General features: G+C 37.4%; 1 protein-coding gene across 33 annotated transcripts in view; it reads left to right on the top strand.

Moving 5' to 3' along the window:
* Positions 1 to 14,033, top strand: part of ANK3 (ankyrin 3) — a 593,532-nt gene that overhangs the window by 319,181 nt on the left and 260,318 nt on the right. The window lies entirely within an intron of this gene.

Genomic DNA, 14,033 nt, shown 5'->3' with positions numbered 1-14,033 from the left:
CCATAGCTGTATATCTGGCTAATGATGGTGTAAGCAAAGACAGTTTTTGTTTGTTTGTTTTCCTCACAAAACAAGCAGTCTGAAGGTTGACAGCTGCTGGTGCTAGTTCAGAGGTGTAGTGATGTTGGTCTTCACAATTTGGTTACCTAGCTCTGTGCTTCAAATCTCCATTCAAGACAAAAACAAGTGAAGGACAGGAGTAGCTTATTCAAGTGCCTCTGTCAGAAAAACAAAATGCCTTCCCGGAAGCCTCTAGCAGACTGCTATCTCCCTGGCCAGGACTGCATATTCTAGCTCCTCCAGCTGCAAGGGAGGCTTGCAAAGGGAGGCGTTAGCCTTTCTCTTGTGGAGGTAGCCAAAGAAGGGGTGGGTGGGAATATCCAATGGGCAACCAGAGAACAAGTCTCCCTCTATCCAAGGTAACCCAATCCATTCACCCTTCCAGGACCTGCTCTAGTGTCTCTTGTGTGAAGACTTCCCTGAATTACTTTAAGCAGACTTTTTCTGTATGAACCCACCTGGTCCTGCAGTCATCAACTAGACAGAATGTGCTCTCTGGGCAAGGACCACAGGGCCACAGGGTGGTGCTCTGTGAGGTTTGCTCAAAAAATTGAATGAACGTGTGGGGTGTGTGCATGCATCCCTTGGTCATTGCCTGAAGCCAGCTGCTGGAAGTAAATGGAAAGTGCTGAATGAGGAAATCTTGCATCCACCTGACATTCCATCCTTATCCGTGGGCATTCCCCTGGTGAAATGTGAAACCGCAACCCTGACCACTTGTATTCATTAAGGTGCTATGGGAGCTTTGGGCCAAAGCGCTCTGGCTCACGTGTGATAGAAATGTTCTAGTTTGGGAGAGTAGGCTGTCTGCCTTCCGGGAATTTTATATACACAGTTTAAATAGTTATAGTTATCTGGTCTCTTCACGATATAAGTCTTAGCTCAACACAACCATAAGTACAGTATTCTGAAATGAGAAAATATACAAAATATCTATTTATAGGAAATATTCTTGGTTGTGCCTGCATAGGCATATGACTTAAAATATAGTTTATACTTCTTGGAATTTATCCTAAGAAGATAATTAAACAAGTGTGCAAAGATGTACATGCAAAGTTTTGGGTGTTTTTTTTTTATAGTGGTGCTTTTTAATAAAATTTGGAAACTTTCCAATTCATCACTAGGTGTTGTTAAGTAGATAATGGAACGCTACGAAAGCATTAAAATGATCATGCAGGATATCCTAATATCATAGAAATGTTGCTGGATTTTATCAAGTAAGCTATATGGATGTGAAGCATATTCCCCTCTCAGTTTACAAAGCTGCAATTATGCATGTATGTATGGGTGTCTTTTCGCCAAAATGGTAGACTATGGTTCTCTCTAAGTGGTGATTTTTTACTTTAAGTTTTTACCATTGTTTCATTCAAACTGTGTATATTTGTTTAGCAATCAGAAAATACAATTTTCACAAAAAATATGCCTTAAGTTAATGGAAAAATAGTATGAGGTACCATACATGAAACCTCTGCTAACTAGAACCAAACTAATAAACCTGAACTGACAGACTTTTTTCCCTTTATGTTCATAAGAGTGGGAAATCGGAACAAAATGAACTATGACCAGGAAAACATTGTAAACAATAGTTTTCAGAATATGTCTTGGGATATATCTCCTCCATTCCCCCCTCTACCTTATTCTATTACAATGAATACCACCCATGACTACAAACTCCTGGAGGCCAGTTCCTTTCTTACGAAAGTGGCTGAAGTATATGAAACGCAGTGGATTAATGCATTTATGAAATATTTTCAACCTCAAAGGCTAAACAAAAAGCATTTTCTGAAAAGTCTTGAGTTAAACCAAAAATTAAATTCACAATTCCATTCCCCGAACGTTCCAGCTAATAAGGCGTTCACTATTGAAACTTTGAAGATGCAATTTAAAAATTCCTTTGTGGAATTCTAATATATCAAATTACTATACTTGTGGAAGACCACAAGTATAGGTGAAAATTTCCAAGAGCAGTTCACTTACAGGATTCTATTGTCCTACTTTTTTTCTAAGTAGCATAATTGTTCGTAGCAAAATTCCAATTGACTCAAGTGGGCAATGTATTAGAAAATATAAGGGCACACATCAGTTAGTTTGTGGACTACTGAATAACTTCCTTAGGGAGTTGAGTAAGAAAAGGCCCTAGAAGAAAAAAATTCAAAAACCAGAATTCATCTAATGTCTTGATTCTAGAACATGTTCAGTATCACTTATCTTCATGTTGACTTAAGCCTTCATGTGAATATAGAGTTTTCAGGCTAAAGACTAAAGATTTAAAGTTGTTACTTAATAAAATAGATATATCTGGACTTGTGTTTTTAATTAATAGTTTAAGCAGGTATGGTGGTTTTTTTTCATCTTCATCAGTCTTTCTTAGAAAGAATCCTTCTCTTTAAAGTTCAACATCCTTTTTCTTTTATCAATAGAGTATAGATAGAAGCCAAGAAAAATAATTCTGAGTTTCTGTTTTTAGATAAAGGTTTTTGCAAGATTAGATTCAAAGGTTAAAGTGATTTTTCATCCCAAAGATTTCTTTTAGCTTCAATAAATCCAACTCTCCCCATCTTCTTGGATCTTCCGTCAATAAGACAAAAAAGAGAATGCTTAGATAGTCACCTTCATTTGCTCCTCACGTGCTAAAAAATATTCACGTCTACTTTAAACAAATGACACTCCAAGTTTCTTGACCTTTTAGTTGAGTACTCTTGTTCATTCAGCTCCCTGGAATAAAACAATTGTTTCTGATAAAATTAAATCTTAATTCCTTAATTCCTTAAGGTCTTGGTCAAAACAGGTGAATACAGTAAACCTAAAGGTGCAGTTGTTTTTCACGCTGCCCCACAGCGCACGTGTGTGTACACACATGCACACACACACACTTCACACACACACACCGGCATGCATGCACACGCAGAGTGCAAGATTCATTGAGATTTAAACCTGTGGTTAGAAAATTCTATAACTATCAGAACTGTTTCTTGGATTCTGAAAAAACTAGGTATTTTGGACTTTTTTCACACTCAGTTAATTTAATATCTCTTTGTTTTAGTTCAGAAGTATGCAGAGAAGTACTGATACCAAGTAGAAATTTTAGAAATGAATAGTAGAGCAGTGTTTAACCTTCTAAATTTGGTCAAATGAGATTGCTTGGCACTATGGTTAGCAATTTTAAATTTTCAGGTAGTATGGCTGAACTCTTGATTCAAACTGGCATATAATTTAAATCAGCTCTGTTGTTAAAGACATGTGAAAAAGTCTAGTTGAGAAGGACTCAGATTGAATTCCTCTAAGAATAGCATAAATCACACTAACAAAATTAATTTGGGGGTTAAGAATACATGTGACAAGTGTTTTAAAGAATCTCAAACTGATCAATATACAATATATGATAGGGTGCTTTATAAAAAGTAGTAGTTCATTTAGGTATTATTTGAAGAGATGCCATCAGCTCTTCACCACTTTAAGGCTCATTATATATCTGCAGACAGAAATTGTTCGAAGGAACTATTCTGACCAACACTTTCAATTAAGGTTGTACATATGCTCCAGCATAAGAATGCCATTGAGGCCATCGATGTCACTGGTCCTCAGCCACTTTGTGAAAGTGAGGACAGCAGGTATTTATAAAACAGCATATAGTCAGAACACTGTACTCACTGATGTTAATTTTTGTTACCATTTATGTTGACGTGGCAAGTAGTCAAATATCAGCTATTCTCTGAGTACTTTCCTTGTGCCAGACACCTTTCTAAGTACCCAGGGATACGGCAGTGAATGAGACAGCCTGAGACCCTATAAAAATAAAGCTTGTAGCTAGTGGAAAAGTCAAATAATAAGCATGCAAATAAATAGGCCAATAAGACAATTTTAGGTCCAAACAAATGCTATGAATAAGGTAAATGGTAAGGTGAGTAGGTAATGACTAGGGGAGCTGTTTTATTTAGGGTAATCAGAGAGTCCTCTCAGAGTAGATGACTTTTGAGTTGGGATCTGAATTATTAAAAGCAGAAATTATGAAAACTCTTTTCCAAGAAGAGCTTATCAAGTGTGCAAAGATGGAACAGAAGGAACAGTACGTGTAAAGGCTCTGGGAAATGGGTCTAGGCTGGTATGTCCTATTGAATGTGGGATTCTCTCTTTAGGGAACACAAAACCATCATTGTCTAAAAAAGTCATAGGAAAAGTAAGGTATTCTGTACTTAAAAATCCTGAAGCATAAAGTAAATGTATATTACACTGAAAATTTCTACTTTTTTGTACATTTTGTACAAATGAAGGGGAGACTCCTTTAAAATAAGATAGAGTCAAAAAATTAACATTAAACAAACAACTTTCAGCACAGTCTTTTCACTTAGTCAGTATCTAGGCAAGAGCCAAGAAGAACTGGGGCAAGGAGCTATTTTTATGTTATATGTTCTTTATTTCTGGGATTTGCAGGAGAAATGGTGGCAAAGAGTTTCCTGACTGCTGTTCTTAACTCATTTATTTGGAAAGTGTTATTATTAAAATACAACATCGGTTCTAGGTATTTTTCATTAAGGATTTACCAAACGATGTCATATTCAGTTTCCTATCGAGTTTGAAAACAGTATGTGACTTTTTGTGGTTATGAATGCAGCTTACTACTAGTGAGAACAGTTTTTCAAGCAAGTAAAAAGACGTATTCCATCTCTTGTCTTTAACAACACCTGTAATTCCCGGAGAAGGCTTAGTTATCTAAAAAGCTTGAAACACTTTCACTTAACTTCTTCTCAAATTGTCTCTTATATTTCTTTTAACAAATGTGTCATCTGTCTTGGGGGGAGGGGAAGAATGGCTTACATCCTAATGCTTTATTTTCACTGTCATTGAACAATTCACAATTCACCAACTATTCAGCGGTCAAGTCTAGCTGGTTGTGACAGGTGGGATGGAACTGAAAACTGAGCTGTTTGTTAGATTCCGATAGCTGGTATACAGTACTCTGCAGGAGACAGCAGTCTCCATGACATCATGGACGGCACGTGGGCACGGAGATGCATACGCCAAGCACAGCCACTTTGTGCCTGGTCACAGGCCACGCTGATGATGACCACAACGCAGGTGGCTCTCCTCGCTCTGCCTGTTGACATTTACTGGGAGAAATTAGCAGGCTGGGATCTCCCTGGAAAATCTGAAGAGACAACCAATGCAAAGGTGCATGGATGGAACTGGGTTTCTAAGGCCGTGTTGATTTTAGAATCGATCTTCATTCTAAAAGTTGCCCTTGTGATCTTTACAGCCCTTCAGTGGTTGTTCCGGGTTCCTGAATCTCCCTTTTCCCCTAGAACAAGCAGGGTACATGCGCAGAATAGGAGGAGGGATGGTCGCTTCTGCCTGGGCTGCTCAGCTGGGGGCAGTGGGCCAAAGGTCTCAGTTATATGCAGTATCTTCAAAACAAACAACTCCCTCACACAAGAGTAGCCTCAGTATGTGTTCATCAACAAAATTAATGATAAAAGGAAGAGTATGTGGCAAGAAACCCTGTAGACAATAAATAGTATGGGAATCCAAACAGATATGTTGGGCAAGCATAGTCAAGGAAAATTTTACAAATGAAACAAATAGATATCTAATTGGATGTTGTTCCAATCCTGGGTCATTACGGTGGATCTTACAAGGTTATGGGGTACTCAGATGGACTAAAGAAATTTGAGTCTAAAATTCACAGTACCTATTTTCCAACAAGCACAGTAATCATGTGTTCATATTCTTTTTTTCATTCTCCATCCCTCTCTCACTCTTCCTTCCTCCCTCCTTCTAGTCAAGAGTGTCCAGTTTGATTTACTTAAGCTAAGTCTGTGCCCTATTCGGCTGCACTGTACATGTGTTCGTGTAACAACAGAATATTTACCATCCCTGAGTCTTAGAAAATTTAGTTGAATGGAAAGTAAATGGTTCATAAACTTATATTTTCTGTTTGGTGATACTCCCACCTGCTCATCCTTTTTGTTTTTCTTTTTTTTTTTTAATTTACTGGGGTGACAATTGTTAGTAAAATTACATAGATTTCAGGTGTACAATTCTGTATTACATCATCTATAAATCCCATTGTGTGTTCACCACCCAGAGTCAGTTCTCCTTCCATCACCATATATTTGATCCCCCTTACCCTCATCTCCCACCCCCCACCTCCTTACCCTCTGGTAACCACTAAACTATTGTCTGTGTCTGTGAGTTTTTGTTTCTCATCCTTTAGAAAGGGGAACAAGGAGGGGAGAAACAAGTGTTGGAGGACAGTCCCAAGTGGGGTTGTTCTGTAAGAATATCATAGATAGAAGGTTCTCGTCTGTGCCCTTGGGGCCATGGACACCATGGTTTCCTGGGATCCCATGCCTTTTGCACAACTGTTCACTAGTTCTAAGTCCTGCAGTTACTGTGAAATAGAACTACATGTATTTGTTTAAATGTGGGCTCTTCCTTCAGCCACGTTCACAAGCGTCTGTGTTTGTGTAGGTGTGAATGATGTCCTGAGGCAAACCTTTAGCAAGGGCTTTATGGCAGACCTGGTTGAGTTTTTTTTTATTCAGGCTCTATTTTTCAATTTGCTACTTTTTTAAATTCATAATTCCTTAATTCCTAAACATGAGAAATAATTGCCATTGTGCACCTATATTTTAAAGTGTTGTTTTTTTGGTTTTGTTTTTTCATTTTAAATGCATTTCTGGGTGCCTTTCATGTGTTGGCATCAATGCTTTTTGTTTTATAATCCTTGTTAGAGAGCAAGGTTTAAGGTAATAGGGATGTACCTTTTTATTCCCGATGCCTGCTAAGCTCTTCTGTGGGGCCCCCTGGCCTGAGCAGCTTGTCCCCTGCCCATTCCCTTCTTCTGAGTTCCCTGTGACTCACCTTGATCTTTCCAGAGCCTGAATTGTACTTAGCTGCCTCTTTGCCTTATCCTGCCATACAGTTTTCCTCTAAAACCTGCAGGCAATAAAGTTCAAAGTAGGAATTAACACTTTGACACATGGTCTGCAGTTTTTGCATGTGCTAGTAAGAGAACCCAGACTGAAAGATGCAAATGGCTGGTCTTCTGTTTTCTCTTTTCTAATAGGGAACTTCCCAAATGTTTCTGCCCTTGGATTGAGCAGTCTGCGATAGTACTGAAGTGAATAATTCTATATTTGGCAGTTATATGTCAAAGCGAGTTTCATGCACGCAGCAGATGTACATTCTGGGTGACTGCCATTACTGTGCATCTGGGGAGTTATTTGCTGGTTGTTGGCAGATTTGGGGGTGGGGAATGGTGAAAGAAGGGGAACTGAGGACTTGCCCCCTCATTGGTTTATTTTGAGTGATGGTCCCCAAAGAAAAACCATCTGAGTCTGAACCCTTAAATGGATCTTTTTTATTGAAATATTTGTGGTCCTGTTAACTGGGGGAAGCTTTTGAATTGGGGGTTTTCCACTGAATTGAGAGAAGGAAGCCTGGCCTCTGTTGTTGTTTCAATTCTAATTGTTTCTACAAGAAAAACATTTGAGGAAAAATAAGTCTGTGCCCTCTGTGTGGCATTGTCTGGTTTTGTGAAAGTCGATTTAGGGGATTTTCTCTGTGAAACCAATAAAGCAGCTTAAGTAATTGGAGCTAAATTATTCTCCCTGGAGCACAGCCAGGTCAGTGGCCCTGGAAAGTTTGGAAGGGCACAGGGATCTCCAGGTGGGACAGCAGCAGCAGCATCGTTATCTCAGCCCACCTTGGTGAGTGAGGGGCTGCTGCAAACATAAAGGCCCACTTGAACCCAGCTCATCTTTTCCAGCACTTCTGCTCACACTGAAATGTTTCTCCTCTCCCTGTTCCTCCAACCTTCTCTACCTTTTATCTTGACAACAGTTAACGTGTGTAGCCTTCCACATTTGCTTTTCCTTTAGAGATTTGAGCTGAGGCTCAAGAGACTCTCTGGGTCAGATTTGTAAAGTGTCTTTCCTGGAGAAATAGGATTGAGAGGATTGGCCTGAATAACCTAAGGGACCTGCTCATCTACTCAGACAAACTTGGAAGAGCTTCTACAAATTGCTTAATATCTTTCTGTCTCCCCTTATTTGTACCATGTCAAGAGTTAAAGATCTCATATTGCTTGCTCATGGTGTAGCGATGATCTTTTCGTCCTCTAAAGTTTGACCACTTTCTTTTAAAGCCATAGCTCTTCCTTTGCTTCTATCCCTTTAGGCTGCTCCCTCCCTCGTATTCATTCTGTCTCTTAAAGCCAGAACACTTAGCTACCATCCTGGCTCCCTAATTAATTAACTATCATATTATATTATGGATATTATAGACACATTGACCTTTCTCCACTTAGATTGTAAATTCCTTAAAATTAAAGACATGGCATTATCCATCTTTGATTCTCCCTAGTACAGTACCTTGCACATAGTGAGTGCTGAATAAAAGCAGCCAGCACTATGGTTTCAATCAATTTGGAAAAAAATGTAAATAATAGATATGTTAGTTATTAGGCATATAGTCGTAGCATCATTGTTTGTTTCCAGGAAAGTGCCTATTTACTGAATAGTGTTCTTGCTTTTTTTCTTCTTCTTCTTATGCTATTTTCTTGCCTTATCACTTGTTCCCTTTAACTCTCCACTTACTTCTGGGAGATATGATTTGTGCAGAGACACATGTTGCTCGGAAGCTTCTTATTTTTCCGTGAAAATTTGTGCCTATTAAAAGGGAGAATAGAGATGGTGAGAATCTCGAATTCTGCCCTCATTCTAGTACTGTTGCAGTGATTGCTACTATTTTTTTTTCTTTGTATTTAGAATTAGGGCTCATGTGAGCCTTCAGCTGATAAAGTGAGTTATGTATATCCAAAGAACCTGAGTTATTTTGAATCCATCATTATGTAACGCACTTATTGTAAGTGAAGAGGAAGGATTACAATTTTCATATATGTTAGAGTTTTTTGTGCATTAAAAATGTGTGAGGGGTAGATTTTTAGATGTACTAAATATTTCATAGATTTGTTTATTGAGCAGTTATCTTCCTTGGCATCAAACAGTTATCCCTAACTAATCTTTGCTTACTATTTTCATGAGAACTGAAAGATCTTTCCTTCAGTTTTGAATTGCCTGCCAGAGCAATAACACATGAGGTCTTTGTACTTCATTTTCCAGTAGTTGATGAAATCCAGCATTCAGACTGTCTGCGTAGAGACATCTTGCAGAAAGAGATCTTTTTTCTGATTTCTCTGGTTGCATTCATGAGATCACAAGTCAAATGAAAGGTTGAAGTTCAAGTAGCAAATAAAAGGCCAAGTGTAACACCAAATAGTTTGCACCGAAAATGTTCTGAATTTCTCTCCTTAAAGCAACTGTTGCTCAGCTAAGTTGTGTTGGTGTTTTCCCCTTTCCTGTGTTTCTGTCATGAGCCAGTCTTGTCACCACTTTCTCAGTCTTAGAGCAAAGCTTCTTCAATAACCAGTTGTCGCTGGGGAGACTGAAAGGGCAGTAGACAATTGTAAATATGTATGAGACTGTTCACATTGCTTCAGCACTCCTTCTGTCTTTAGAAGTTACACTCTAAGATCTTTTAGCAGATCTTTTTGCTTTATCCACGTTCCTTCTCACTCACCATACAATTATTGAGAATCTATAATGTGCATGCCACACTGAACCAGGCATTTTGGGCCTATGTGGTCTGTATAGACCTATTCTAAATTGATTTCTGGTATGGCTTATGAAATCAGCACATTTTCTTTTTGAGGCACCCCTTCTCTAAAATATAGAAATATAATATCTCATGAGTGTTAAAACTACTATTATTAATAATACTGTGTTTCACCGAAAATAAGACCTAGCCAGACAATCAGCTCTAATGTGTCTTTTGGAGCAAAAATTAATATAAGACCCATTATATTATATTATATTATGTTATGTTTATTATATTATATTATATTATATTATATTATATTATATTATATTATATTATACTTGGTTTTATATTAAAATAAAACTGGGTCTTACGTTAATGTTTGCTCCAAAAGATGCATTACAGCTGATTGTCCGGCTAGGTCGTATTTTTGGGGAAAAACGGTAATGACAATCACACTTACCACATACCTAATGCCAGGCACTATTATAAACCCTTGAAGTATAACATTCCATTTAAACTTTTCAGCTCTCTGAAATGGGTAATGTATCTGTTTCACAGCTGGGAAGCCTGAGGCTCCTAGAAGTTAAATTACTTGTCACATAGCTATTGTGTTTCTGAGCTGAAGTTCAAACCCAAGTCTGTTTTACCCTTAAGTCTGCATCCTTAAGTCACTCCCTCCTACTTTTTCCTGGAGGTTGTCAATTGCCAGTACTTCCTGAAATGACCTATTACTTTTTTAGCTAGTTCTGAGGTTTCCTTTCATAGAACAGATAAGACAGGTACATGAATAATTAAAAAGCAAAGAGCAAGGTTGCTGACTCAGAATGGGCTAGCTGGGGTGACAAAGATTTCATACTCAACATGAGTTAGCGTGGAGAAGAGCAGCAAGCAGGATGGAGGGAGGAGTCCCCTTTATCCTTTAAAGAATCAGCAATCCATCCTTGCTCTGTTGCTGATGAGGCTGGAAAGAACGTAGGACCCTAAATCAGTGTAGGAAACAAAGCCATTTCCTGGCTGACCCCTCCAGTGCAAAGGAAGCAAGCAAAGAGAAGCATGGTGGTAGTGAGGGAGCTGAAGGAACGAGGCTTGGAATATCAAGGTCACATCTGAAACCTCAGAGCCCATTTCTCACTTAGGGTAAAAAGAAGCTGCCTCAACGTGGTTGCGCATTATTACCTGTTTAAAGTAGTAGCTTACGAAGCTTGATTGATCCCAGCCCAGCAGGATCAGCATCACCTGGGAACTTGATGAAAATACAAATTCTCAGGCCCCGCCCCGCATCCTTGGAATAAGAAACTCAAGTGGAGATGAGTCCCGCAGTCTGTTTTGATAAGACAATTCTGATGCACAGTAAAGTGTGACAACCACTGGCTTAAGGTATTACCTTTTTTCATCATTGCGAATAGGTGTGGTAAAGTAAGCAGAAAGAACTGATTTGTAATAATATCAGCTCATCTATCTGGAACTTCACCATTTATTTATTTCTTTACCCTTTATTGCCAAGCATTTTAACAGATATTAACTTATTTCATCTCTAATAGCCTGTGGCACGTTCTTAGTCCCATTTTACAGTTGAGGGAACAAAGGTTCAAAAATATTAGGTGACTTGTCCAACAGCTATCTTGGGATTGGACCCAAATTTCTGGAAACATGCTCTGCGAATAAGACAAGATATCTCATTCCAAAGAGCTCACGGGTCAAGCATGAGGACAGATACACAAGCAAGAATTGGAAACCCCACTATCTCTGCATGCTTTCATAGTAGTGAAGTTAACCTTTTTTAGTATGCTTGGTAGTGAGTTAACCAAGCTAATGTTCCCTTGCTCTCTTAAAAATATCCAAATAAACCCTTCTTGACAAAGGGTAAGATAAAGATATTAAACATGCAGTCTTTTGTCTACGGTTTATAAATTATACAACACCATGGAAATAGGTTTTAAATTTATGAGCTTTTGAACACCTACCTGCTAGTTTGCAAATTCATTCAGTAAACATACCTCTAGTGTGTACACTACTGCATTAGATACTGGGTAGAAACAAGAAAAAAAAAAGAAGAAGAGAATGGACTGTCTCAAGTCACTTAAAATATCCTTTGTGTGAAGTCATTAGGAAACAATAAAAGAATATCAGGGCCTGAGTGATATGATGTAATAGTGGTTGAGTAAAGGGTGAGATCAGTGAGAGTCAGAACATCCATTCTCTCCTAAGTAATTCAACCCACCAGTGTTTTTCAGGAGAATAAGTCCCTATAATCAGTAAATTGGTGTTTGTTCCTCTGGGCCTAGGGCAAACAAGCATGAGGCAGCAGAGCTTACACACAAACAGAAAAAGACAGAGAGAAAGAATTTGTATGTGTATGCCGTGTTTCCCCGAAAAGAAGACCCAGCTGGACCATCAACATGTCTTTTGGAGAAATTATTATAAGGCCCGGTCTTATATAATATAGTATAATATAATTAATATAACATAACATAACATAACATAACAACACCGGGTCTTCTATTATAGTAAAATAAGACCAGGTCTTACGTTAATTTTTGCTCCAAAAGACGCATTAGAGCTATTGGTCCAGCTAAGTCTTGTTTTCGAGGAAACACGGTATGTATATAGTTGCATATGTATTTCCAATTTCTGAGAGTAGTTATGTACATGTAAAATCTCAACAATAACTGCTAAATTGCTTCCTAAATCGATGTTTCTATTTATACATCCTCTAACAATGTATGGTAATCTCTCTCTTTATCTTCTTCAACACTGGGCGTTTTTATCCATATTCTTAATCGCTATCAATTTAGTGGGCAAAATAGTATTTTATTTTTTTGTTTGTATTTGTTGAAAGACTTATAAGTTAGAGTAATTTTTAATATGCTTATTTCACCTTTATGTTCTTTACCTATTATCTTTGGAGGGCTTCCTTAGTTGTAAGAATTCTTCGTGCTATATGTATGACAGCCCTGTCTTGTATGGGGTACATATATTTCTTCCTGATTGTTTTTTTTATTAATCTTACTTATGTGGTGTGCTATAGAAGTATTGCATTTTTATATACACAAATGCATAAACTCTATTGTGTGACTTTTGGATTTTGTTTCCTACTTAGAATCCTCTCCTTCAAAACTATTAAAATATTCACTCCTGTTTTCAACTATTTAGCTTATGGTTTTTTAATACACATATTTTTTTTTAATCTAAATTTTATTTGGTTGTAAAAAATGAGGAGAGGACCTACCTTCATTTTTTTTCTTCTAATGACGAAAAACTCTAGACCTAATCATTATAAATCATCCACTGACCTCAAATGCTACCTCTATTATATATTAAACTCCCAAATTTACTTCAGTGATTTATCATTTTTAACCAATTTTCGGATTTCCTGGCATCTTCCCCAGATTGGTCTATGTTCCTAGAATGAACTGCTAGTTTGATAAGGGACCATACTTGTTAAAACAGCTTCCTCTGAAAACTGCCTCCAATGTAATTTACAAAAAAGGAGTTGAAATGGAAATATTATTAAAGGTATTTTCATCAAGAATATGAGGTACATGATTTTTAATGATATATTCTCCAAGAAGGTAAGATCCATGAGGGCCTAGAGTCATTGTTGAATGGATGAATTCATGCTTTGGTATTTGTCATATTATGGCTGCTCTTCATTTTCTAAAAGATTAACACATTTTATCCTGATAAGTAATATTATCTAAATGGGTACAATTCAGCTATTTTGGATTTGTTACAATGTATCAAAAGCCATAAAACTTTCCATTGTCTTTAACTCAGTAAAACATACTTTTAAGACTCTAACTAAAGGCAAGAAATCAAAAAAGAAGGGGAAAATTGCGTGTATAAAAATTCTTATAGTCACACTCCGTATGTTAGAAAAGTACTGATAGTAGGTAACTGAAATGGTCAGTAAGGTAAATATTGAAAAAATAATTTAAAAGCATAAAGTAAGACATGATATACCCACTATAATATATATACCGGCGGTGTCAAAAAAAAATGTATACACATGACTTGTATTTATCTTTTGCTATTGGTATATATTGAGTATTACAATTCTAATACAGTTATTTTTCTTTCTTAAAATGTGTATACTTTTTTTACTACCCTTTGTATATTATATATAAGTATATATATATATATATATTACACACACACACACACACACTGGGAGTGATATGTTGGACACCACTCCCTTATTTTTCAAACTGTTTATAATGCTAGATATTTGCTTGTACAGTAATAAAATAAATAGTACAATAAATCTAATTTAGTGCCTGCTTAAGGCACAGGCACATGTGCAGCCTGTTGCACAGTGTTGACGGCCGAGCCAACATTTCGAGCTTCATGCAGTGAGAAACGGGTAACACAGT

Source organism: Rhinolophus sinicus, chromosome 15, assembly GCF_057876585.1.
Source record: "Rhinolophus sinicus isolate RSI-liver-muscle chromosome 15, RSI-T2T, whole genome shotgun sequence".
Classification (NCBI taxonomy): domain Eukaryota; kingdom Metazoa; phylum Chordata; class Mammalia; order Chiroptera; family Rhinolophidae; genus Rhinolophus; species Rhinolophus sinicus.
Note: the sequence above shows the minus strand (reverse complement) of the source record. Positions and strands in the feature narration are given on the sequence as shown.